The 26697-nt window shown below is 41.6% G+C and overlaps 1 protein-coding gene across 11 annotated transcripts in view; it reads left to right on the top strand.

The window, feature by feature from the left end:
* Tanc1 (tetratricopeptide repeat, ankyrin repeat and coiled-coil containing 1) overlaps positions 1–26697 on the top strand; it is a 242747-nt gene that overhangs the window by 130347 nt on the left and 85703 nt on the right. The gene's annotated exons all lie outside the window — the stretch shown is intronic.

Below are 26697 nucleotides of genomic sequence, written 5' to 3'. Positions count from 1 at the left end.
GTACGGCGGAGTGGTGGGGGGCGGCCCGAGGGGGCGGGAGAGGGTCCTGCCCACGCTGTGCCTGGGCTGGGACTGGTCCTGCCGGCGCAGGGTAGCAGGAAGCTCTCCACACACTCACCGGACCTGAGCTAGGACTGGGTCTGGGGGTTCCAGGAAGTAGGCAGGAATTCCTTGTGCATGTAGTTTTATATGGACATATGCTTTCATTTGTTCTGGGGTATAGTGAATCATATGGTAACTCTGTTTAACCTTTTAAAATGTTGCCAAATTACTTTCTAACGTGATGATTTGCACCCTGTTACCATCAGCCAAGTACAAGGTTTCTAGTTTCTCTAGCATCCATGATGGTATTTGTTATTGTTTGTCTTTTTGATTATAACCATCCTAGTGCATGTAAGCTGGTGTTTTACTGTAGTTTTATTGTATGAGGTCTTCTTATATTTTGGGTAGAAGTTCTTTATCAGACAGATAATTTGTAAATATATTCCTCATTCTCTGCATTCTTTTTTTTTTCACTTTCTTGGCAGTATTATTCACAAATTTTCTTTAAATTTATGTTGCTCAATTTATTATTCTTATTATTTTGTCTCTGACCTTTTGATGTGATATTAATATAAGAGAAATAGAACTCTCAACCTATTAGGTGTCATGCAGGCTGAGTTTGTGTTCCTTGAAATTGAAGAACGCATTCTAAGGGATAACAGGTTGAGTAGGAATAATTTATTGAGAGATAGCTCATGAGAGACAGGAGGAGACCCAAAGGTGGGTCTCCACTGAAGCCTGTTGTCAGGGGTAATTTATACAGCAAAGTCATGATATGGGTACAACATGAGTCAAACTACAATCAACCATAAGATTACAAGTACAGCTGCTAGCTAAGATTGATGCAGTAACGCAGCGGGTCACACAGCAAGGTACATGGGAAGAACAAAGGTATGTTGGGGAAGGGATGGTTGGGTGCTCTGCTCACCCACCTGGGCGCTGATGCCTAGCTGGACTTTCTGGACCAGGTGCACTAAATACAATATAATTCCAGGGTACTGCTTATCCCTTAGGGAGGCTTGTCGGCCTGGCCATTGCATGTTTATCTTGAGGCTTGGCGTTCTTCAGATGCGCCTCCAACCACAATTCTGATGGCATTTTTTTCTTGTGCTTTCCTTGAGAGCCCAGTCCCTCTCTGACTGCATATTAATTTCTATTTCACTTAGCTGCCTATAATAATACCTAGGTAACCATTGCTCATAATAATACATAACCATTGCCTAATCTGGTGTCACAAAAATATTATGTTTTCTCCTAACGGTTCTGTAGTTTTAGTCCTTCTGTTTAGTTCTGCAATCCATTTGGAGGGTAGAATCAAGTTGATTATTCTATATGTGGACTCTAGTGATCACAGAACCAATTATTGAAAAAACTTTTTTCCCTCCTTGAATGGTTGTGGAGTGACCAAAACATTGTTGCCCTACCCCAGCCAGCTCCATAGCAGTTCTCCTTTGCTGCAATCTCTTTTTTATACCCTAGACAGAATTTCCTCCTCCGAGCTACCCTCAGGTGTGGCTTCTGTGTCATTTCATGCAGCCTGCCTGTGTGACTGTCCTCTTCTCATGTGAGAACTTTATGCTCCAAAATACCTGTAGCACTGTTTCCTTTTCCTTCTGTGTAGCTTTGTTTTACATTTCTTTGGCTTGACATTCCATGAATTCCACAAGGACTGGAGACCTGTCTTTGTTTGAATCTTGTTTCCCTTTGGGACCCCTGAAAAATAGAATCCAGTAATTCCTTCAGAATTCAATCACTTCCTTTATCCTGGTGACTGGGGATAGGCTTGTGAGTGAGTGGGATTTTAATAATCTCTATTTGTCAGCTTTATGAGATTGATTGTGAGAGTATTAATGGACAAATAAGCAATTTCAGTGTCATACCATAGATTCATAAAGCTAGCAATATCTTTTTCTCCATCTAGAGAAACCAGATGATGTGTAATTAAGGTCTAGCCTCCCTCTCAGGGCTTTGTTGTCCTCAGGCAAGCAGCAAGGGGGAGGATGTCTTAACCTGGGTTTGTCAGCAGCCTCTCATCCTTGCTTTCCCATGTTTCTGTCAGATTCTCCTTTTCTGAGGTTTTTCGAGGTTTTGCTGATTGTTTCCTGCCTGCCTGCAGTTAATGATGACTGGAGGTTTCATCTAGTCACAAGTTACCGCAGTGTCAGCTGCACCCTGTGGTGGTGTCAGATGGCAGCTGGAACATACCCAGGGCCGTGCTCAGAAGTGAATGTTTTCCCTCAAAACAAAAATAGGTGGAGGCAGGGGCTGTAGTGTTGTGAATCTCTTTTTAATCATTTCTGATTCACAGAAGTCACAGCAGCCTTGGGATGTTGTACCTGTATCTAACATTAATGAATGTTAGTATAGTGTAGGAGTAAACAGAAGGAAAAGCCTGAGGTTCCGTCTTGAATTCTCAGATTTGTTGTGAAATGTATATGTGCGTCAGCAGAAATTGCTTGTTGGGTTCCAGGAAGAGGGGCAAGGAGATACAGTGCCTGGAGTTGGGAGACTAAAGTGAATTGAGAATGATGATTTGTAGAAGAGACCGATACAGACTAGATCACTTTACCAGAGTCTTTTTATTAGGGCCGTGAGTGCTGGACCCAGTAAGCCTTTCCTGGAGAGCAGCTTATCTAGAATAGCTAGTTGAACCACTCAGAGGCACTGTCTCTTTGCAAGTATTCTGAAACACCTAAGTTAGGAAACACTTTTCCCAGGAGATGTGACTTTTCTTAACTACTGTCTTTACCAGTAAAGTCTTCCATGCTGGTCACAGGTTTTGAGAGCCAGTAAAGACTTCATCTTTTGAAGAATGTGGAGAGCTCATTGTCCAGGAACTTAAGAGACTGATTTTCTATAACTGACATATACAGGTCCTGACAGATACACTCTTGTCAGTCTGCTGAGTTGGGGGATAGGTCAGAATTGTATCTACCTCCCAGGTTCTTGTGTCTGGACAAGTTGTAGGTATTCCCTCATGTGGGAGATGACTCTGGCTTAGAAGGCATCATTCATTTGCATATTTAGGGTCTTCCAAAATCTCTGTGTTGAAATTTCAACTTGTGATAGCCTAGCATTAGTAGATGGGGCTTGAGGTTGCCAGTTAGGTCTAGGTGAGTTCATGGAGGCATGACTTGATTAATGTCCTTACAAAAGAGGAGAAATTAACTCTATCCATCCTTGTGAACAAACAGTGAGAAGAAGATTGCTGTCTCCAGGCATTATATGGGCCATCATCTTCCTAGCCTCCAAAAGATGAGAAATACATTGCTCAGCCCACCCAGTATGTGGTATTTTTGTTACAGCATCCTGGACCAACTACAGCATAGATCAAGTATGATTTAAGTGAGATGGAGGCCATAAGATCGAGGAAGCATCAGCTTCCTAGATCTGACTCAGTGGCTGCAAATGGATCCCCACAGCATGGGTTGCCACAAATATATCCTCAGCCAGATGCCCTTTAGTGGGGTTCCACCCTCAGATCTGTGTTTTCTGGCAAGCATGTGTTGCCTTGATGTGCAGCTCTGCTGTCCTTTGAGGTTTCGTTCCTTGAGAATAAGACATGAAAGCAGCCTAGCTCAGCGGGTTCCAATTCCAGCCCTTACCACTAGCTACTTGGGTTATTCATCTTCTGTTGGTTTGCACATGATTTACATGAAGTGATTAAAATGCTGTCTGTGTATAATTCCCCTGCAAAGGAGGCCAGCTCTCAGAATTAGTGATAGGAGTGGAAAGTCTAAGAACCCTGCAGTTCTTGACAGAAAGAGAAGTGTAGGTAGACTAAAAAGGTAGCGTGTCTCACAATTTTTTAAATTATTACTGTTTTTATTTATTAAAAATAGAAATTCAGAATAAATGTCTTTTTTTAAAAGGTGGTTAAAAGTAAGTAGATTTTACTTGTATTAAGTTAACTTGAATAACTTGAACTTGTATGTTTCCATACTTCTTTTACTAGCATAGTAGAAAAATTCTTCCCAGGCAGTGTAGTTAATATACAAGAGGGCAGATAGGCTTGGGTTCATATTTCAAAGCCCTGTTCTTGGCAGCTGTATTTGGTGGTTGCTTGACTAACTTTCCTTGGGTTTCCTCATCTGGAGGTAAGTGTGGAGGACCACCTGAGCAACTCTCCTTGAACGAAGAGCAGTTGGTTCCATGTTGGCTGTGCCTGACCCTATTTCCATGTATTAATATGTACAGAGCTGGCTAGGACTTTTTCTTATCCCTTCACTTGGCTTTAAGCAGTGCGCATTGGTCTAGCGGAGGTGCTGGTGGTAGTCTTTGAAGATGGCGCACATGTTAGCCTAGAGATAGAGGCTATCACTTCCTGGGGCTTGAAAGATTACACATCACAGCTGAAGCACCAGACCCCGAAACATTAGCTACTATCTCAGTAGTATAATGCAAATTACTTTTTCTGCATATCCTTCTCTCTGGGTAGAGTAAATACAGGCCTCCTACCAGGTCCAGCTCAAAGTACTCATCTATTTCCTGCAATTCTCATTCATCCTCAAGCACTTCTCCTTCATGACTGAATAAAATCATGATTTGGCACAGGTTCGGCCCTGGATTGAGGCCTTTGTTCCAGATAGCCATCACCATCACTGGACCTGAGACCCTTTGGTTCCCCATAAATATAAATATGTCTTAATGTCTATTTTCACCTTGGGTTGCACTGGAAGTGGTAGATCAGAATTAACTTGATGGGATTCCAATGACTTATCCATGGGATTACAAATACAAACTTCCTGGACCTGTACAAGGACCAAAAAGGGCTCTCTATAGTAAGTAAGTGAATATGTCTACCATATAGGTCTGTGTGAAGATCAAAAGGGCTGTTCATAAAATGCCAGTTGCTGGAATAGTGGAGAGATGCTGCCCAGGCTGCATGTCCCATAGAATGGGTCCAGAATCCTGAGGTGTAAATTACTGTCTGCCCTTCATTGGCCCAGCTCATCCTATTGTCATTATCTGACTTTAGACTACTTCTCTGATATAGTGGACAGAGAAGGTACCACTGCTTAAATACAGGGATTTAAAAATCTGTTTATCACTATTTAGATTTTGGTTTGTAAATGTTGATAAAACAGTTGAAACCAAGATGTTGATACTGAATTGGGGGTTGGAAATTTGCAGATGCGCTGACCCATCTATGACTTCTTTGAGAAGGGTCTTGCCTGATCCTTGATCAGTTGTCAGTTCCTGTAGTATGTATTGCTCTCAGCCAAATGTCTAGAACTTTTTTTTTTTTTTTTTTTTTGAGAAGGGTCTTGCTATGCAGTTCAGGTGGTCCTTGTGCTCACTTATGTAGCCCCCAGGCCAGTCTCGAACTCACAGGAATCCTCCTGTCTCAACTTCTGAGTGCTAGGATTACTGGCGCTTGCCCCTATTAATTTTTCATCTAATGTTGTTTTTATTGAGAGTGATAAATATCAACCAATATGAACATATGTAGCCAAATTTGAGAGAAACCTGAGAAGCAATTCATAAGAAAATAGGGTGACACTAAAGATTTTGGAGGTGAGAGTCGCACAGCCACTCTGTTGTCCTCAGGCAGATTTGGCAGGCTGTGAAGAACTGCCGGATGGCCCTGTAAGAGTCTCAAGAAATGTTGTGAATGCACATTAAGGAAACACTCCCAACAGTTATTGAGGTTTTAATATTTACTTGATTTTAGGTTTTACTGTATACTTCCTTTTCCTTACAGTTTGTGTTGTCTAAGCATTTGAGGAGTAATAAGTTCTTCTATAGGAGGGGGAAAAAAAAAACCCTGCTACCTGTATCCTAAAATCAAGGTCACTTTGATTTATTGGCACTAATGTCCATATATTTCCTCACGATACATAGAAGGGAAAAAATAAAGACTGTCTGAATCTACGTTTTCCCTAAAATGAGAAATGTCTAACAGATTGCTTAAGAGAATTGCATTTTTACATGTATTTTGATATCCTTTCATTATTTTTATGGTTGAATTTTCTGATTTCTCCCTTTTTATGCTAGAGGTTCTTAGTTTGTGTGCCCTTTTTATGCCGGAATGCTTACTGGCAGCTGTGTTGGCAAGATGCTGTTCTAGATCCCTTTTCATTATAAGGGGATACTGTAGAGGTAGAAGTGGCTTTTTTTTTTTTTTTTTTTTTTTGGTGGGGATGCTTAGTTTTCTGAATGACCTAAGAAGCACTCTGGATTACTTGCTCTTTCTTTCACTTAGTGATTTTATGAGGTTCCATAAACATTTGTTTTATGTGGGTTTATTGAGCCACAGACATGTGTTGGGCTCTGGGATAGAAATGCGGTGGATATAAAGGTAAATAAATACTTGGCTCTAAGTTTTGGGGACTTCCCAGTTCAGTGAGAGAGATGATGTTGAACACACTGAGGAGCCTACCAAGTGTTGTACCTTGTGGAGAAGAGTGAGAATCTCCCCATGTAAGTTGGGAAGACTTTCTATATGTCTGACACTGGGTGTCCGTGTCTTCATAGATGACCTCCAGTAGCAGGCAGAGGAGCTCCAGGGGTCCAAGTTGGGTAGGAGGACTGTCCCAAGGAACAGAGTATAGCCCAACTAGTATCTCTGAGGTGTGAATTAGTGGGTCATGGTGGCTGTAGCTTGCAAGGTACGGTCGAATAGGTAGGATTAGAGACAAAGAGGGAAATACAGTTGGAGCCAAATCATGGAGCCAGGAAGGATTTTATTTTTGGCTGTAATATCCTTTAACTGTTTTGAGGGTGAGGAGTGAAGTAGTACACAGCAAGCAGAAGCACTGAAAAAACACCCAGGATTTAGAGGCAAATCAAATAACCTTTATGGATACTTACATCAGCAGGCAGATTGGGATTGCTCCGAGAATATTGGGCCCAGATCTCTTCTGATCTAGGGCTTATATGAGATAAATAACCAGAAAGGCAGAGGCAGAACGGCTTGTCAGTTGGGGGTTGCATTATGTAACGTACCTCACAGTGACCAGCCATTTCTAAGAGAAAAAGCAATTGGAACAGGAACTATTACCTGGGCAATTAAGAAATTGAAGTCTGCTGGTTGGGTGGGGGCCATTTTCTTTTATAGTAGCTTTGAGTTTTAGGACAGCAGCTGTATTCTGCAGGTCATCTTGGAGTGGAGACTGGACTCTTATAGCAACTCAGTAAAGAATAGTGGTTTAACTCTGCAGTGGCAGAGGAGAATGCAGTGAAGTGCAAGTTGATTTGAGAAAGTTCTAAGAAAATGGAAGTATTGGTTGTGGTGACATTTGTACTTGAAAATGAAGGAAGAAGAAAAATGCAGAGTGGTTTATGACAAGGGCCTTTTATGTCCTGCACACACAGGAAGTAGTGATGCCAGTGAGGTAAGTGAATTGTCCAGTGGGCTACCACCCCAATTCTGCCAACCTCCCAGAGCAGGTTTGGATGTGTCTCTTGGCTGACCTTTCTTCATCCTTTGCATGACAGTTGAGCAGGTTGCTAAAGCTCTAGGTTGGTTTTCTAGATAGATCCAGAAGGATCCAAAAGTTTTCGTTGCTTTTTCTTTTTCCCCTGATTGAACTTGTATGGAAATTCCAGTATTACTGTCTTTTTAATTCTAAGGTTCGGCAACGTAAGGATATCAACCCTGGTGGATTCTAGATTCCAAATACTGTAAGGCTGTTTCTGTGGTACTCCAGGTGTAGCTGCTGGTATGATTAGCTTCAGTGTGGCATAGCTTCTCTTTGCCTTGTCTAGAACTTTGGGAGGTCATAGAGCCTTGTTGAGACAGCACCAGGGAATTGGAAGTGCAAAGGCTGAGCTCAGATCACTGGCCTCAGGGGAGGAGCAAGGATTTCTAGGCATGACATCTGAGAATGATGCTGTGAAGACTAAATATAATAAGGGATGAAAAGCATCTTCCTACAGCTTTTGCAGATAGGGTAATTGATGACCTTTGACAGAGTCAGCAACCATGTTCTGTCAAGGGCAAGACAGTAAATGTGTTAGGTCATAGGTGTCTGTTGTGACTATTCAGTAACTGCCACTTCCCTATCAAGAGTGAAAGTTCATCAGACTGACCTAAATAAACAGGGAAGAGACAAATCTCAGAGCAGCCACAGACAATATATAAATGAAAGGCCATGGCTGTGTCTCAGTACAGTTTATTATGAAAACACTTATTGGTTCGATTTGGCTCTGGGCCATAGTTTACCAACACATATTTTGCCTCAGAATGGAAATTTAGAATTTATTCAGTATTTGCCTTGTGGTACACACAGTGTGAACATTTTTAATTCTGAGCTGTAGGTATCTAAAGTAAATAGGGAGCCCTACGAGTTTAGATAAAACTCCAGTAAGTTACACGGCTAGTTTTAGCCTTGGTCTTATTCCAAGGTCTAGGTTGTTTGCGCTTTATTTCATTGCTGTGAAGGATAAGCGTCTAAGCCCTTGTCATCCTTAGAGGTACAGAGGGCACAGAAGCATCAGAGCCGCATTCCTGCCATGGCCTCATGCACAGCCTTCCGTGAAACAGTAGCTTTCTGTTCTGCATGCTTCTTCTGTGATGCATATCAACGAATCTTCAGCAGGACAATCATCTAAATCTGTCCATACAGGACGTACAGGGGTTCTCCTGCATGTGAAGGCACCTCTTAGTTACTGTTTGAGTCTTGGATAAGCTTCAATTTTTAATAAACTTTTCATTTTAGAGTAGTTTTCTTCAGATGGTAAAGTTGTATAGTACATAGTATTTCCATATGTCCCCTTCTTGGTTCCCATAGTTGTAATATAGAACATCAGTATGGTAGATTTAATACAACCAGTGAACCAGTATTGATGCTTACTGATATCTGTACTTTATAGCTAATATATTTTTCTCTTCTGACGTCCTATCCACATTACATTTTGTTGTTCTGTTACCGTAGATTTTTATTTTTTTAATTTAAAACAATTTTTAAAGTAATTTTATTGAGAAACAGAGCAATGAGACAGTTTCAAAACCAATGAGTAGGACAGTTCCAATAATTAATACATTGCACATTGTTGTCTTCATAGTGGTTATTCCTAGTACAAGATGCAGACATGATACCCTGTCCAAACATTATTAGTACAAATCTTTCTTCTCACTGAATTAAAACAAAGTAGTTGTACATCTATCCTAACTACTTTGAATATACAGGTACAAGGTGGTCCTTCATTTCTATTCTCTTTTTTTTTTGTTTAGTTTTGTCAGAAATGGGTATTCTATTGCCATTTAAATATTGTGTATGTGAATTTAGCAAAATAATCCAATATAGTCCAGTAGTCCATAATAGTAGTGGGTTATCCATAGGACTGGCAATGTTAGAAGTTGTTGACTTGAGCCTTTTACAGCTCAGCATATTAATATGGCTTTACTTTTTATACATCGTTTTTATACTTTTCTGCTGGATGGTTAAGGCCAAGATAAAGCAAGACCTACGTAACAAGAAGTGTAACTTTTGTATCTGCCAAAGTCAGACAAATCTCCTCAGGATTTACCCTGAAACTCTGTACCGCAGTTTATAGATCCTTTGTCAGTGTTAGCCATGTGGATGAGTCACAGCCATTGCTTGACCAATTTGCTCTCTGTGAAAGCCTGAGAGAATGTATTCTCTCCATGTGACTCTCCTTAGATACACTCTACATCATCAGCCACTTTTTTCTGTAGACCCATGATCTCCTTGATCAGAAAATTTGGGACACAACTGAATTATAGGTACTGTTATAATTTAATCATAACAAAGTATTTTCACCCTCCTAATCAGGACTAATAAATATGAACTATGACTACAGGATCTCTGTCGTACTTTGTTAAATAAACTTTATTCTTTTTTAGCATCTCAAGCTCTTAATTTTAGAGTGAACATCATGGATAGTTCGTTTTAAAAAAAAAACAACCACTTATTTTATATATGCACTTAAACCACTAGAATTCGTAACAGATCCACCAATAAACTGGTTTTTAAATTGAATCATGATGAAACTGAAGAAAAGCCACTTAACCCCTCCCCACCCCATTCTGTCTGCTGCTGTCCACTGGCTACTTTAAGCCGTCACCATCTTTGCTATAGTTGTCATTTGATTGTTTCTTTATTTTCTCTGTAGTTCTCGATATATAGCCACCATTTTAAAAGACATAGAATTACTCTGTTAACATTGTGTTACTTTCCTTCCAAAACTGTCCAGAGGCTTTCCACTTGTACTTATAAAACCATCCACACTCTTACTCACTCATGACTCCCAGTGCCTCACAATGGGCACACCATCTATGTAACTCTTGCCCATTCATCTCTAGCCAGTGCCTTCTGTTTTCTTCAAAGATACCCAAGTCATTACCTGTCTTTCATTTTTCATCTTTACTATCTCTTGTTCTCAGTGTGTGAAATGACACCCCTAAAAGCCACATATATATTATTCTCTTTGTTATTGTATAAATGTCACTTCCCAGAAAGCATACCCTAACACCCAACCTGAACCAGCGTCCCCACCACATGCATAGCCTCATAGCTCTCCCCATCCTGCTAGCTTGATTTTCATCATTATGCTCATTGAAATTACTCATGTTTTGCCTTTCTTGTGTAGGACACTATCTTGACAAACAACTTTCAAATATTTATCAATTTCTAGTGTCTCTCAAAGCTGTATCTCATAAGTTCATATCCCCTTGCCCACATCTCCACAGGAAGGTATCATGGGGACCATAAACTCAACATCTCCAAAAGTTATCATGTTACTTCCTAAATATAGTCTTCTTCCTGTATTCTTTCCTGTAATCAGTGGCAACATGTATAGCTATTCAGTTTCCTTTCTTTCCTCTATTTATTTCTAATGGGTCACCAAGACCTTTCAGTTATCTTATATATACTCCCTTTTCTCTGTCATTGTCTCAGTTTATATTCTGATCATCTCTCACATTAAAAATCTAAAGTATTCTGTTTATTTTTCTTACTTCATCTGTCTGTGATGTAAATATGAGTTGTCTCTTCTAAAATTCATGATGGAGTTTAATGTCCATTGTGAGATATTAAGAGCATGGAAACTTAATCTGATAATATTTAGAGGTGGGACCCTTGAGAAGTGATTAGTATTAAAGTCATCAATAGAGCGTAGATTTTTCTTAACTGTGACAGTTTCTCAGACTTTTGTTTTGATGATCATGACAGTTTTGAGGAATGCTGGTCTGGTATTTTGAAGGATACCCCTCTGTCAGAACATGTCTGATTCCTTCTGTCTGCTTTCTAGGGACATTGTACTCTGGAGGGAGGTCACTTTCCACAGCCCACATAGGGTGTGCAGTTATGTCCTACCTCTGTGAGAGTGAAATACCTGTATCAGTTGGAGTTTTTAATATTTGGGATTTGTCTCTTCCCCATTTATTTATGTCAGTCTGTATTCAAGAGTGGATGAACTTTGACTGTAGCACTGTGGTGTAGCTCGGGAGTGCTTACCCTTCGTGCTCTTCTTCCTTGGTGTCCTGTTGGCTGAGTGAGGCTGACATGCTCTTTGCAAGGCTGGTAGATCAGCATCTGTTCTGGAGGCAGGAAGTTACTGCCTCTGTATAGCCTGTTGGGTATATGTACATAGCCAGGCCTGACAGAAAGCCAGGACAGAGCGCAAGTGGGGCTCAATAGCTAGGGGAATTCTTTGTTGGAGGTAAACTCACACTGGAAAGCATCAAAAACAAGAAGAATATCTGTCTGTCTGTCTGTCTGTCTGTCTATCTATCTATCTCTATCTATCTATCTATCTACCTACCTACCTACCTACCTACCTACGCTAAAACCTTAAAGAGAAAAGCATTTCTGGACTCCATATTAAGGCATGCAGACATAGTTACTTGGATAGTGAAGAAGAAACTTCTTTGGCAAGGCTGTGCTCTTCTAGATTTTGTCTGTCTGAAATTAGCATTGAAGCAGCACCACCTTGTGGTAAATGCTGAGTGAACACTATGCTAGGAACAATTTCTGTAGAGTGACATACTCACCAGACCCTTGTTGTACCTTCTATTTCCCTAAAGTACTGTTAGACTAAAAAGCACTTTAAGTTCCTAACAGAGAAGGTACATCTGACTTTGTCTTTGTATGTGATCAGGTAATGCTTTAGAGTTAACAAAATAGATTTTTGTTTAGTTTTTAGCCTACTGCTTGTTAATACATTTCTTTAGGTAAGCTTTTTTCTCCTTGATTATTCAAAATTATTTCAAGGCTGAAGTATATAACTAGAACAGGTTGAAAACCTGCACTTTTAGAGCTTTTTTTTTTTTTAATAGAATAGACAAATGAGGGAATTGATTTCATAGCTTCTTCTCTGCCCTCAGATGTTTTTACTCAGATGGCCAATCTACTGCTTTCCATAGGGAAAGCATCCAGGGCCCATGAGGCCCACCATCATGGATGGACACATAAGAGGTGGGATCTAGAAGCTGTCTGTGCCCTGGAATGTTGACATCCACCAGAGAAATCTTCAGTACCAGTGGAGACACAGGTGTTGGTATAATGTAAGATGGCCTGTGGTTGCCCTGGCTGACTGTTGGCAAGTGCTGACCCAGACATCAGTTTAGTTAATCTTAAAAAGAAAGAGAACCAGCCATTTTTGTTAATAAATCAAGACATTACAGTTATTTATCTTAATGAGCTTTTATTCTTTTATTTTTATTTTTTGGCGGAACTGGGGATTGAACTCAGGCCCTTGAGCTTGCCAGGGAAGTGCTTATTCTACTGAGCCATCTCCCTGGCCCCTTAATGAGCTTTTAAAGTGTTAAAATATGGAGTTGTAATAACTTTGACCTGTAAAAATTCTACAACTGGGACCGGTGTTTCATGTGGAAATTCTTCAGTCTGTTGTCTTGAACTTGGAACATTGACATAAAGTCAAGGACATAGCTCAGAGGCAGAAGCACCTACCTGGCAAGCTCCTGGTCCCAATTGTATCCCTGGACCTACATGTTGTGCTGGCCCTGGAATCCCCAGTCCTGGGACCTGGCATGGTGGCACATGCCTGTAATCATAGCACTCGGAGGTTGAAACAGGAGGATCTTTGTGAGTTTGAGATCAGCCTGGGGGCTACATAAGTGAGCACAAGGCGAGACCAAATTGTGTAGTTGAGACCCTGTCCAAAAAAAAAAAGGTCAACTGTCACTGCTGAGGGGTCACAGTGATCTGGAGTTCTGGGAAGGGTCACCAGTGGGTACATTGTTAGAAGTGAGCTGTGACCCTCAGTAATGTTATGCTTACACATGATGTGATAACATTAGGGTTACCTACAGCATCTCTGAGTGCAGTGTGTGCTGTGTAGACTCTAAAGCGACAATGGCTAAGCCTCTAAATACTTCTTTGGTGGTGGAGAGCACATGCTTTTCAGTGTGAGCCTACTACCAGTGAGGTCAGAGAAGCACGCTGGCCTCCAGCCCTGCCTGTGCTCTGCCCTGTCTTTCCCTTCGACTTGACTTGAAATGGGGTTCTTGACGGTTGCTGATGGCTTCTTGTGGGAGGCCCAGAACTCCAACACTCTTGTATGATAAAATCCTAACTTCAAAGTTAGTGTCTTCAAACAGCCTGCTGGAGAATCTGACAGTGTGTGAGCAGTGACAGTGTGCGTACGTTAGATGGGCCGTCACGATATGTGGGGTTCTCAAGTTCAGCCAGAGGAGCAGAAATGGGAAATGTCTAGCCTTGCCAACTGGGTAGGAGCTGTGGGTAGGCAGAGGACGTGGTGGACTTTGAGTTAAGGGAGTGTTTTTCTCTTTAATTTGTGCTTTTTCTTCTTTTTTAGGTGAGAGAATCTTGACTTCCTTTCTGTTGAGCATTTTGAAAGGAAAAGATTGGCTTTATTCAGTGGAGAGACCATTTTAAGGCTAACCTTTTGATGTCTAAGGGCAACATTTTATATGTTGATAATGATAAAGAGTTTTAAATTGATTTTTTAAAAAAAAATTTCCGTTTGTTTTTAATTTTTACTCTTTTGGGGATGGAGCCCAGAGCCTTGCACATGGCTTGCCAGGACTCTACCACTGAGTCATATCTGTAGCCCCTACTTTTCAGTACATTATAGTTGACATTTAAAAACAAGCCTTTAAATTCAATTTGCAAGCCTGCTGTTTATTAAAATCGTATTTAAAATGAATTTCCCTTAAAACTAAAAATGGCATTTTAAATAGGAAACCAAGGCTACTCAGTTAGCTCTCTTAATATGCTATTATTTTTTAAAAAGTTAAAAATTGTCTCCTAGTTATGTTCCCTGATTTCGCCAGTGACTACAGGCTTATTCCTGAATGTGCCGCTATCATGGCAGCACTTTGGCTTTGACTTATTTCAGCTCTTTGTTTAAACCTTAAGTTCCAGGGCAACCATTAACACAGGTCAACTAGGGTACGGTGAATGAATGGAGGGCCAATAATTCATATTACTCTATTAGGATTAAGTTTGTGTTTAAGCAAAGAATGTCAAACACATAGTACTTTAAGCAAGATAAATGCTTATTGTTCTTTCTTATCAATAGTCTGGAGGTAGGCAGAGGTAGCCCTGGCCACTTCATGGTGTCATCAGGGACCCGAGTGTCCATCTTGGTTCTCAGCATCCATGCATATTTTCTGGCCTGTGGTATCAAGTTATCACAGATTTCATGGTTTAAAACAGAAATCTCTTATTTCCCAGTTCTGGAGGGCAGATGTATTAGCAGGATTATTCTGCCTTGGTATTCTGGAGAGAATCCTTTCCATCCTCAGTACTTGGTAGCTCCAAGTATTTGTGATTGATAGCTGTCACTTTGTTCTCTGTACTAGTGGTGTTAAACCTATGGCACATACGGCACAGTGGGCTATTTATGTTTCGTTGAAAGTTCTGAGAGGTTTGCCATCACTGCTTCATTCTGTCTTCACCTACCCACTTTTTCTGTTTCTGATGGTCAGATCTCTTTTATCTTATAAGGATACATGCCACTGCAATTGGATCCTACCCAGATAATAATACAGGTTCCAGAGATTAGGTCTTGGTGTATATCATTGAGAATCATCAGTTTCCCACATCCCCCTAACACAAAGTCATCTGTTGGTCCACTGGAGAGTTTCCTTACATAACTGCCTGGATGTCCACAATCTTGCCAAATGTAGAGAAGAGCAAAGTAGGGCCATGCTTGGCTAGGCCGGCTTCTGTTCACGTAAGTCCAACCCATATGGTTGTTTATTCTCTTTTTTCTTAATACTATATTAATATTTAATACTATGTTAAAATGTTTACAAGTAAAATAATTTTTTACTTATATTTAATAACTATATTGTATATTCTATATGGAGCCAAGACAATTCCTCTTCACTCAGTGTGATATGGGCAAGCCAAAAGGCTGATGCCTATAAATGACAGTCTTTCTTTAAATTCCAGCCAGCACTCTATCACTTCTCACTGGTTGCAGTGACTTAGTAGCCCTCAAGAAGACTGGGAATGTAGTCTTTTATTTTAACTCAGTGAAGCACTAAAATAAAATCTTCAAAAGGTTAAAACACAATTTATTCATTAATGAGAGATCCCAGAAGATGTTAAAGCTGGTTTAAATGAGAATTTGGGTTGTGGATATTTATATTCTTTGCCAGACAAGAATTCATTTGCTTTGCAGTGGATAGAAAACATTGCATTGCCGAGTTCTATGCAATTTATCAACAGCCTACAAACCTATAGGAAGGTGATCCCGGGGTGGGACCTTTTACCTCTCTTATGTTCCAATATTGAATACTTTTTAAAAGAGCAAAGAATTAATCTTTCTTACCAAGACAGAAGTACATGAAGGATACTGGGCCTGGCCTTTCCTCCTCTTTGCCTGTCATTGGTCACAGATGTTTACTCTGGACTTGAGTCCAGGGCTTCTTACAGGCCCGCATTGCTGGTGTTGCTGGACTGAACCTTCCCTCCCTGAAGGACACCCCAGGCCAGCCTCCATTTAAAAAACTAAAGGTTTTTTAATTAGCGTAGAGTCTGCTGCAGTGTTACCGTAGCACAGGTCTGTGAGCACGAACAGTGGCATGCATTTGAGTAACGAGCGTCACAATCAAGATGGAGGCCACTTTCTTCCTCCTAAAGTATTTCCTCATGCGGCTTCCTTGTGGTCAGCCCTATCCTTACCCCTGCCAAATTCTGATCCTTTTAGAACTTTATGTGCATGATTATACACTCTAAAACCCTTTGAGTCTGGCTTCTTTCTGCTTAGCCTACTGCATTTGAGATTCATCTCCATCTCAGTGGGTATCAATAATTCAGTGTTTGTTTTTTTTTTAACATAGAGTAGTACTCCATTGCATGGATATATCATAGTTTATTCATTCACCAGTTGAATGAATTTGGATAGTTTCCAGTTTTTGGTGATAATGAGTAAAAGTTGCTATAAATCTGTACATGTAGGATTATATATAAACTTAAAGTTTTATTTTTCTTTGGCCCATACTGATGTATAGAATTGGTAGGGTCATTTAGTTTGTCTACTTACATGTGAAAATGCCAGCTATTTTCCAAAGTGGTTGCACATGTTGTATTTTCATCAACAGTACGAGAGTGCCAGCTTCTTTGTATTTTTATCCTGCATTTTATATTTTGTTTTAAAATTTTAGCCATTCTCAGAGGTGTGCAGTGAGAGCTCACTGTCTAAGCTGGACCCTTTTAATTGACTTAGTGTAGCCTTGTCAGGCTGTAATAAACATCCATGGCTAATCTTTTGACCTAGTCTGATGGAGTTAACCCTTAAATCCCATTCAGAGCCGCAAGTCTTGTAGACCAGAGATGGCGAACCTTTTAGAGCTTCCGGCGATACAAACAGCCCACTGTGACATGCCTGCCTTCACCACTACTGTTATGGACATTTCTCTGTAGAAGCAGTTGGATTCTTACTTTTTTAGCCTTTGACTTTGGCATGCTGGGCACAGGTTCAGTGGATGTTATTAGATTAGTACCTGTGCAGGCACGCCTGAGGGAGGGGCTGAGGCCATCGGGTGCTTATGGCCATTTTCTCCTTGACGTAGGACATGTGGTTTCCTGGATAGGGTAGTGGTGGCATCAGTGCATCAGAAATCTGTCAGAGCAGGAGGATCATTGCAAATTCAGGACCAGCCTGGGCTACATAGTGAGCTCAAGACCAGCCTGAACTGCATAGTGAGACTGTCTCAAAAAGGGGGGAGGGAGAAAGAAAGAAAAGAAGAAGAAAGTATTCGATCTGGTCTTTATGAAGCAGGGATGAGAAGGCACTTCTGGGAGAGACGCTAGACTGCAGGACTGGCCTGCTCCTACCCTCTCCTTAGTGGTTGGGAGAGGTCCTGGAGTACCTACTGACAGGTGGGAACCTCTCGATGGACTGGCACCCCTATTCCTCGCCTGCCTCTTTTTGTATTTTAGGGAAGGGTCTACAGGGTATTCAGGGTCTCACTACTAGATTGGACTCGTAGTGATCCGCCTGTTTACAGTCTCCCAAGAGCTGGGATTACAGGTGCGCGCCACCCTGCCCTGTCTCAGTTGCCATCTCAGTGTGCCGTGGGGGCTGGGCCAGCACAGCAGGCCTGGGGAACGAACCCGTGGCCTCTGTGCCTACTTGCAGGTGCTTTAATCTACTGAGCTATTTGGCTGGCCCTAGAATGACTAAATGCTAATGTTTATTTCTTGCTTGGTTTATCCAAACTGCCACCAAGCTTGCAGCTAAGTGTGAAGACAAGGCAGAGACAGCTGTCCTCATCACAGTGCTGAGAGGGAAGAGCAGCAGCCATGGGAGCGGCAGCCCCCAAGTGGCTCTGAGGGGCACCAGTGTTTTGACTTTCCCAGTGGCTAAAGCTGGCACCTTTCATAATAGCCAAGTTATGGCATCATCCTAGATGTCCATCAGTGCATAATTAGGTGAAGAAAATGTCATAAAATACACAATGGACAAGCATACCATTTGAAGAATGACAGCATACCATTTGCAGAAAAGTGAATGGAACTGGAGATCCTTATGTTAAGACTGATTCAGACAACTATTGCGTGTTTTTTCCATATGTCGAATCTAGGGGGGAAATGACTAAGACAGTAACCCTAATTTTTGGTTCCTTCTGCAGAGGCCCTTCACACCAGTACTGAGATTTTTATGATCCAATATTGAGGTGTTAGGCAAGAATCTTTAAGAGTGGCATCTTTAGAATTCTGCTTGCCACAGGCAAGATTCACCTTATCCTACCATTTTGTATTGGCGGCCTAATGATTTCACTTATAGAGCTTAGGCTGCCATCTTTACTTATAGTAGGACTTGCTTGATTTTTATACCTGGGTCATACAAAAGCCAGAGCATCTCTGACTGGTCAGTCCCTTTACCCATTACAAATAATGTGAATTCCACCACTGAAAATAAGTTTCCAGCAACTATGCTATTAATTAACAAAGCCAGCAGTTTAACATAAAGCCCATTTCTGACCTGGAGTACTGCTTACTAATTAATGTAAGCCACTGGTGGTTGGTGATAAGGACAGCTAGCTGGCTGACTGGCAGCCACGTCTCTTGAGTGTGGCCTTTGATTAAAAATAAGTTAACTGTTCTTGGAATCTGTTCCAGATTACACTACCTGCCTTTATGCAGCAGATTAAAACTACCCACCATATAGTTACACCACACTGTTCATGCAGAGGTGTTGCAAATAAAATTCACTTATGCTAAGACTTTTACCCTCTTGGCTGAGACCTTCAGGAGAACTAGGTCAGGTCTGTAGGTCTCACTGCTATGCCTGGTGTGTGGCAGATATTTGTGGAATAAATAAATAAGGCAATTGAATGCATTTCCATGTTTTAATATATGAAACAATTTAGGCAGAGTGCAGAAACAGCATGATGATCATTGGAAAAAAAATGGAGACTTTGCTCATTATATTGTGAAGAGTTTATTGCCCTCATGGTACTGTAAGTGTGTAGATTACAAACAGATTTGGAAATCGTTGTCTGCATTTATTTCAGGGCTGCTTTCTTGAGAGGACAGGGCACCTTGGCCTGCTGCTTTCCTGCTGGATGAAGCACTGTTATGGCAATGCCATTTGCATCCTTACCTGGCCTTGAGTGTTACATAAATGAATGAAGGCTGCCTCCCCCTTTTCCTAATAGACTCTGAAAAGCAAGGTTTTAAATAAATAAAAGGAGACCTGTTGACAGCAGTGTCAGCTAACCTGGACATTCCATGCACCATCAGTGGGTGACCAGTGTGCTTTCTTTCCTACAATTGCACTCTTACTTCCCTAGCTCCCACCTGTCTTTGGGTGTGTATCTGTGGGGAGCAGTCTGTGCTCTTCCCTCTCTCATGCCCTACATCTGTACCCAGACCCCAAAGACTTGGGGGCTGAGGTACTACTACTGCCTTTTGTCACTGTCTGGAGTAGAAAGAGCCAGCCCAGTAGGATTTTAGGTTTTTATTCACATGCCTTCTTGCTTCTGGTGGGAAAAACCTAAACAGTAGACATAGGTTGTGTTTGAAATTGTTATTTTCCCTGGCCAAGGCTTTCCAACTGGGTTCTTTGTCTGATTGATAACCCAGTGTTACTTGCCCTCTTCCCTCAGAATGACTCCTCCCAAGAGGCTGTTGCCCCGTGTCCGTGGGCCACCAGCTCTCCAGCTCAGCCTCCTGTGGCTGAGAGCCCACTGAGTGTCATAGCCTTGCTTAGGACAGGTCTTACCCTTTATTAGTCTCAAACTATATGTCTCCTTCTTACCCTTTCCTGTCACATGTTTTCTTTTGGAGTATAGAAGGGAAAAGGGACCAGACTTTAGAAGCTCTGTGTGGTTGCTTTAGTCTTTAAAAATCCAAAACACTGATCTTATGCCATGGTTTATCATTTGGAATTGGCAATTAAGTGACATTTGCTTCAGAGATTTGAAAAACAAAACAAAAACAACCCACCACCTTCCCAATTCTTTATTTATATTTTCTTCATCTTGTGAAAATTTCCCAATGTGAAATGAAAACCTAGAACAGATAAAATTGAAAGGATCATTTATTTATCTATTTACGTATTTATTATGTATTTAGTACAGGGTCTACAGGGTACAGGGTCTACAGGGTCTCACTACTCAGATCAGACTCGTAGTAATTATCCTACTTTCAGCCTCCCAAGTGCTGGGAATTACAGGACGTGCCACAGTGCCCAGTCTTACTTGCCAGCACAGTGTGCCCCGCGGGTGAGGCCAGCACGGCAAACCTGGGATCGAACCCCAGCCGCTGTGAGGATCCTTTGTTTTAAAAGTTCAAGATATTAAAGAATCCCCTAAAATAACTGATAACCCAGAGTGTTACTTTTCTTAATCTGTAGATGGCATGAAAAATGTAAGATCTACTTAAATGCAATAAGCAGCCTCAGATGTTCTGTGATATATTAATATTATGTGTATTTTTTTTTTCCACCAAAATATTGAGAAATGAAAAGTAACCCCTGCCCTTCTCTCTTTCACTGCCTGGCCATAAAGCCCAGTTTGGTTTATTTCTACTATCCCCTTTTGAAAAATATTCCTTATAAGGCAGTTTCTAAGCAGCAGAATAACTATGTGATTAAAATGTCAAAAAGACTAAAAAAACTGGCCTCTGGGAAAAGTGTACTTGGAGAGTCATGCAAAGGCAGAATGCGAATGGAGTGAGCTGCCCCAGGCTGTGGAGCAGAGTGATGGGGGCAGGTACTGGCTGCTGCCTCCCACGCTGACACAAGGTCCTTCTGTGTGATTCCAGAGCGGCGGCAGCTGTTCCTCTGCACAGTGCCCCTTGGCATCTGCAAGTGTGGGGCTCTTTAACCTCTTCTTGGCACACTGTTTGTTTCTGTGAGTTTGAAGAGCCCCTGTCATCTGACTGGGGCTCTCACCAAGGCAGCAGACCCCACCTGCACCTGCCAGGAGCTGGTGTTCAGTGATGGGTTTTCTTGGAGGCCTGACCTTGCTATGGAAACCCATCCCTCTGGTAGCAGAATCTGCATTATAGGATTAAAGTGCCTGCTTAGGCAGACTTGGGTCAGAGGTTCCGATCCCCAGCGTGCCATGCTGGCCTTGCTCCCAGGGAAATTGAGATTGGGCATAGTGGTGCATACCTGTAATCCCAGGGCTGAAACAGCAGAATCACTGTAAGTCTAATCTGTGTAGACCCTGCAGACCCTGCTATAAATACCCCCCCAAATGTACATTGTAGAGAATCCTGTGTACACAGAAGCTGGGAAAGCTACTTGGTACTGTGCTGTCATAGGTCCTGGAGTGACCAAGACAGGGGGAGGGGGCAGCTTCTGGCAAGTGTTGGCTCACACTCATACCTGACAGTCCTGTATCTAAGAGCTTCCTGCCCCAAAACATACCTAGTAGTGGAATACCATGCTTTCTGCACATGTTCCCTACACTATTCCATTTGATTAATTCAAATGGAATTAGCCATATAACTAGAGGTCTAACCATATAACTCTTGGATTACGGAAAGGAGGGATTATTTTATTTCACAGTACCTTTTAAACAAAAACCTGTGAAGGTAAAGGTACTAGGCCTTAGTTTTCCCTGAGGAAATTTAGGGGAGATGGGTTTTCCACTTTTCATTTTTTTTTGACAAGATGCCTGGTTTGTTTTGGGGATTTTTTCCTATGGGTGGCACAGAGTAGGTGACATTGTGATTTAGCAGATACTGGGTTGTTAGTGTGTGATTGCAGCAAGACCTAGCTGGTGTGGCCTCCAAGTGTCCTCACTGCAGCTGCACTGGTCAGCTGCCTGCATCAGAGATTCTGAATGCCCTCATGTCTTGTGTAGTGACTGTGTCTGTTTTGGGGCTGGTGTGCTCCTTATTTTCTCAGAGGTCAGTTTTAAACCTGTTTTAGTCATTGTCTTGCAGGAAAGAGGCCCTTCGTGGCAGGGTCTGTCTGGAGAATTCCTCCATTGTTATGTAAGTACAAAGTGCTAAAAACTGATGGAAAAGGGTGGGGAAGGCAGGCTGTGCCTGCATGTGATTTTTAGTGCCCGTCATTTCTTTGGAGTGTGCTCTCTGATTGTGAGTATAGACAGCTATTTCTCTTAGTGAGTTTCCCCAGGGAGGAATCCTCTACATCTTCCTGCGGTGTGACCACGGAGTCCTCACACTGAGTAGGGTCAGGGGGCATGTGCTTGTGGGCCTCCCTGTACAGGGAGGTTTTCTTAATCCTAGTTTTTCAGTGTAGCTCTTGCGTCTTCATAGTCTTAGCTTTCAGCCTTTTCAGAGAATAACGTCAGCTGCAGGAGGAAGGAGGAAATGCTTCTGGCTTGGGAAGAGATTCTGGGTGTCTTAACCCTTCCTTTAAATAGATGCTCCCTGTCCTGCTGTTGTGCCCTCCTCTGGGCCCACCTGCAGGGCGTGTGGAAGCTGTGGGCTCCGTGGCCTGGATTGCCCGCATCTCACTCACACCCAGCTCGCTCCCCCTCCGCAGTCTGTTTCCCACTTTGAGTCTAGTTGCTGCCTGTGGTTCTTCCCTTTGCTGTCTCTCTTTAATCTCTTTACTGCAGTTTTAATAGTGTTTCAGAAGAGAGGAGAGGCCAACAAGCATTCATCTGCTCTGTTTAACATAAAAGTACACACAGATTTTTAATAAGCAATTGGGGGGAAGAGTGAAACCTCTGTGGCTATAAATTAATCTTGTTTTACAGCATTTGAGGTTCAACTGTTCATGAAAAACAAATTAAATGAAGGGCCATGTTGGAAAGCACTAGTTGATAATTCACTTCATAATATTTCAACTCCTTGTAAAAGTTTAGAGGTCAGAGACATGTAGGATGAATAAAAGATTTGCATCTATACAGCTGAGGTTTGTGAACAGCTGGGTAATGCTTCCAGTTCCCTGGTGTCTTGAGACTGTAGAATGGTTTAGGCTGGCCTTGAATTTGAGATCCTTCTGTCTCAGCCTTCTGAGTGCTCAGGTTATGGGCATCCTACATCATGCCTAGTTCTCTGGGCTGTTTGTAGAACTGCATGGTGGTTTAGATTTCCTCATATTGTGAGTGCCAAGTGGTGGTATAGTGCATGAGCTTCAAAACTGTATAGACTAGAGTTTGCATTCTTTTTTTCTTTGCTGTGTGTGGGCTTTGAGCAGATTATTGACCTTGCTTGAACCTCTCTTGACCTGAAAATGGAGGAAATTGTGCTTTTCTCCCAAAGGTATTAGGAATAGATGAACTGATGGTTAAATGCTTAGCCTTGTATGATCACAAATATGTATTTTATTTATTTTGGGATATTCTAGATCACTTTTAGATCAGGCATAATAGCTTGCTATGCCTGGGAACCAGACTGGCCTGGTAAAATCGGGGGAGATGAGGAGGGAGTTTGGTGTTTGAACCTAGATCCATCCAAATTTGTATCTTTTCTTAATACCCTGATTCCTTGGTGTTGAATATTTCTTAAAACAAGCACTTGCTTCAGAGTTAGCCCATTACAGACTGTGTCAGTCAGTGCTTGCTAGAGAAACAGAATACAACATTTACAAGAATGGCTTATGGTGGCCACCCACAGAGTTGGATGTAGAAGAATACAGAGAATCCTCTGAAGAAACAGAAGCAAATCTTTCCTTCTTCATTTCTGAACAAAGGTTCAGAATATCATCAAGGTGACAAGCCACCTTAGGGTGGGTCTTCCATAGCCCCAGGTGTGGGATTGCTCAGTCAGTTTAGTGGATCTTCTCTTACCCAGGCTAACACGATCAATCGTCCATCACATAGTTAAATGGATGGGCATGGGAACCTTTTGAAGGCTCCGGGTGTCTGGGTGTCACTGGATTTTCCATGTATTTCTGATTTATTATAAGTATGCTAATAACGTTTATAATAACTATTGATGCTCATTTGAAATAGCCTGCTTTTTAAGAAAATATCGACTATGATAGGATAATTTGAATAATGTAATGGGTAGGTAGATTGGAGCCTAGAAATAGGTCTCCTTACATTTGCCATTAGTGGACTGTGAAGAGTTAAAAGTAAGCAAGACCAATACCTCTTGAGCCCTCAGTAGGGCTGCTGGTTGCAGAAGGTAATGATTCAAGAGCTTTACTTCTGTGTCCTTTAAGTGGAAGAGACCAGAGAGGGAGGAGATACCAGTGATCCATTTTACCTTAGGGAGTTGGTGAGGAATCAGAAGCATGCATGGCTTCTTGTGTTGGTTATGTTTCTGCCTGTCGTGCTTGGGTCTTCTTCCTAGTGCTTCTCTTCCACAAAAGAGGTTTTAGCCCTTTCTCATGTGTGTTTGTGTGGGGGTATATGTATGTTTTAGATAAAGCCTGGGTCCTTTTGTATAGCCTGTGTTCTCCACTTCGACTATGAGCATATTTCCCTCTTCCCCCTGAAAAGAAACTTTTCCTTTCAGATAGGGCTAAATAAATCATAAGGGCAGCCATGGGATTAAATATTACATTGGTCATTTTAAAATCATGGTTTCTAAAGTTTGAAATAATTTTTATTTGTAAAGAGATTTTTGATAACAGCCTATTTTAAGACACGGCACATTATTGCTGGCTGGGAATTGGATTATTGTTCTTGTGTAGTGTAGCTATTTTTACAGTAAGCCGTTAGATGGCAGCATCTCTCACCATGAACCATATTCTCAGATGTGTAAGGTGCGTTAGGTATTGTTCAGAGTCTGCTCGTACCACTCCTTCACTGTGTGAGGATGGAGGAGGAGCCCCAGGACAGGCAGGGCAGTGCCGTGCCTCAGGGCTCTGTGGGGGCAGTCAGAGACCCCAGCTTGCAGCTCTTTCTGCCATCCCTTCTCTTACTGATGCAAAATGTTTCTGTCTCTGCAGCTTTGTTCACAATACAAGGCAATAACCATTATGGAAATCAGTATAAAGAATCTTTGAAAACTAAAAATAGAAATTCTTGACAACCCAGCTATATTCCTTTCTAGGTATCTTCCTGAAAGTGTTAAAGACATCATATTATAGTGATATATGCACAGCAGCCCAATTTTATGTTTATACAAGTATAAATCATAATTGCTAAATCTGGCAAGGAGTCTGTATGTTCATCAAGAGATGAATGGATAAGGAAATGTTTGTATTTATATTATAATGCAGTACTACTCTGTCATAAGGAAGGATAAACTTGAGCCATTTGTAGGAAAATAAATATTCCTTGACACCATGTTAAGTAAAATAAATCAGACCCACAAGCTTAAGTATCACGTGATTTCTTTTATAGGGGAAACCCAAAATACAAATAGAAAGCAAAATAAAGACAGTAGGAAATAGGGAGAGAAATCTTTTACAGAAGGGAAAGAGGCAGGAAGAGGGTTGTAGGGAACTGTGGGAGAGGGATGAAAAAGAATGAAGCTGTGGCGTGTGCCTGCGCTAGCTGTCCGTGAGGAATGCAGTCATGTACTCCACACATGGATTAAAATAAAACTAAAAGCTGAAGAAAAATCGTGTGCACACACACAGAAAGACAGCCATTGAAGATGTGAGTCAGTCAGGTCATCCTAGATCATAGTGAAATGATATTTGGAGTGAGAAGATACAGCAGGATAGTCTGTTTCTTGAAAAAGCTGCCTTTAAAAAATGTAATTTGTATGCCATGCAGCTCACCCACTTAGTCTACATGCAGGCATTTTTAGGGTGTTTACAAAGCTGTACCAACGCTCGCTGCAGTCAAGTTTTAGAACATTTTCTTATTCCCAAAACACTTTCCTTAGCAATCGCCCACCAGCCTGCTTATCTGTACTCCTTTCACATCTATAGATTTTCCTATTCTTTGTGTCACATATGAGTGGAATAATACTATCTGTGTTCTTCTGTGACTGGCTTCTTTCACTTGGCATATTGCTTTCCAGTTTCATTCATATTCTAGCATGAATTGGTGCTTCTTTTTATTTTCCAGTTATATTTCAGTATGTGGCTTCACTGTATTTGTTTCATTGGTTGATGGGGCCTTGGCTATTATAAATAATACTATTATGAAGGTATGTGTGCAGATACATATTTATATGGGCATACGTTCACATAGGAGTGAAATCACTGGCCTGTGTTGTAGCTGTGTGTTTAACCTTTCAATCAGCTTAGTGTTAATCTGTTTTCTAAGGTGGCTATACCATTGCCTTTTCCCAGCAGCAGATGAGGGTCCATCCAACCTCATTAAGAATCCGAGATTTTTTAGTGACAAGTTGGGCTTGGGGCAGGAGATAAGACTGTCTCTCCTGTGTCCCAAGTCACATGCTGCATTGGCTGCCGTGCTGCTTCAAAGGCAGCTGTTTCAGCTGCCAAGAAAGTTGCAGTCATCCTCTGGGCCCCACAGTGACCCTGTGTCAGCGACCCGATAAGATGCCAGTGTTCATTGGCTGCTTAGAGCTTGTAGCTATTACAGGCAGACTGTTTCTAATCCTTGCATTCTGACTTCGGAGGTACCAAGCAACGAAATCATCTTTACCCTGTTAGAGGAAAATGATACTTAAGGAAAAAAACCCTCCACCTACTGTCCAGGTTTGAATACATCAAAGTCACCTACTTGACATGCAATAGACAGCTGTAGAGACTTCCCAGCAGAAGAGCAGCTTTTGTTTTTCTCAGACTTTATGTTCCCCAGACTGAGCTTACCCTTTTCTTGTTTGGCAGCCCAGCCTGGACCTTCTGTGTCTGCCCTGAGGTTAACTCTGTGTGTGTGTGTGTGTGTGTGTGTGTGTGTGTGTGTGTGTGTGTGTGAGAGAGAGAGAGAGAGAGAGAGAGAGAGAG

Source organism: Octodon degus, unplaced genomic scaffold, assembly GCF_000260255.1.
Source record: "Octodon degus isolate 3935 unplaced genomic scaffold, OctDeg1.0 scaffold00032, whole genome shotgun sequence".
Lineage (NCBI taxonomy): Eukaryota > Metazoa > Chordata > Mammalia > Rodentia > Octodontidae > Octodon > Octodon degus.
Note: the sequence above shows the minus strand (reverse complement) of the source record. Positions and strands in the feature narration are given on the sequence as shown.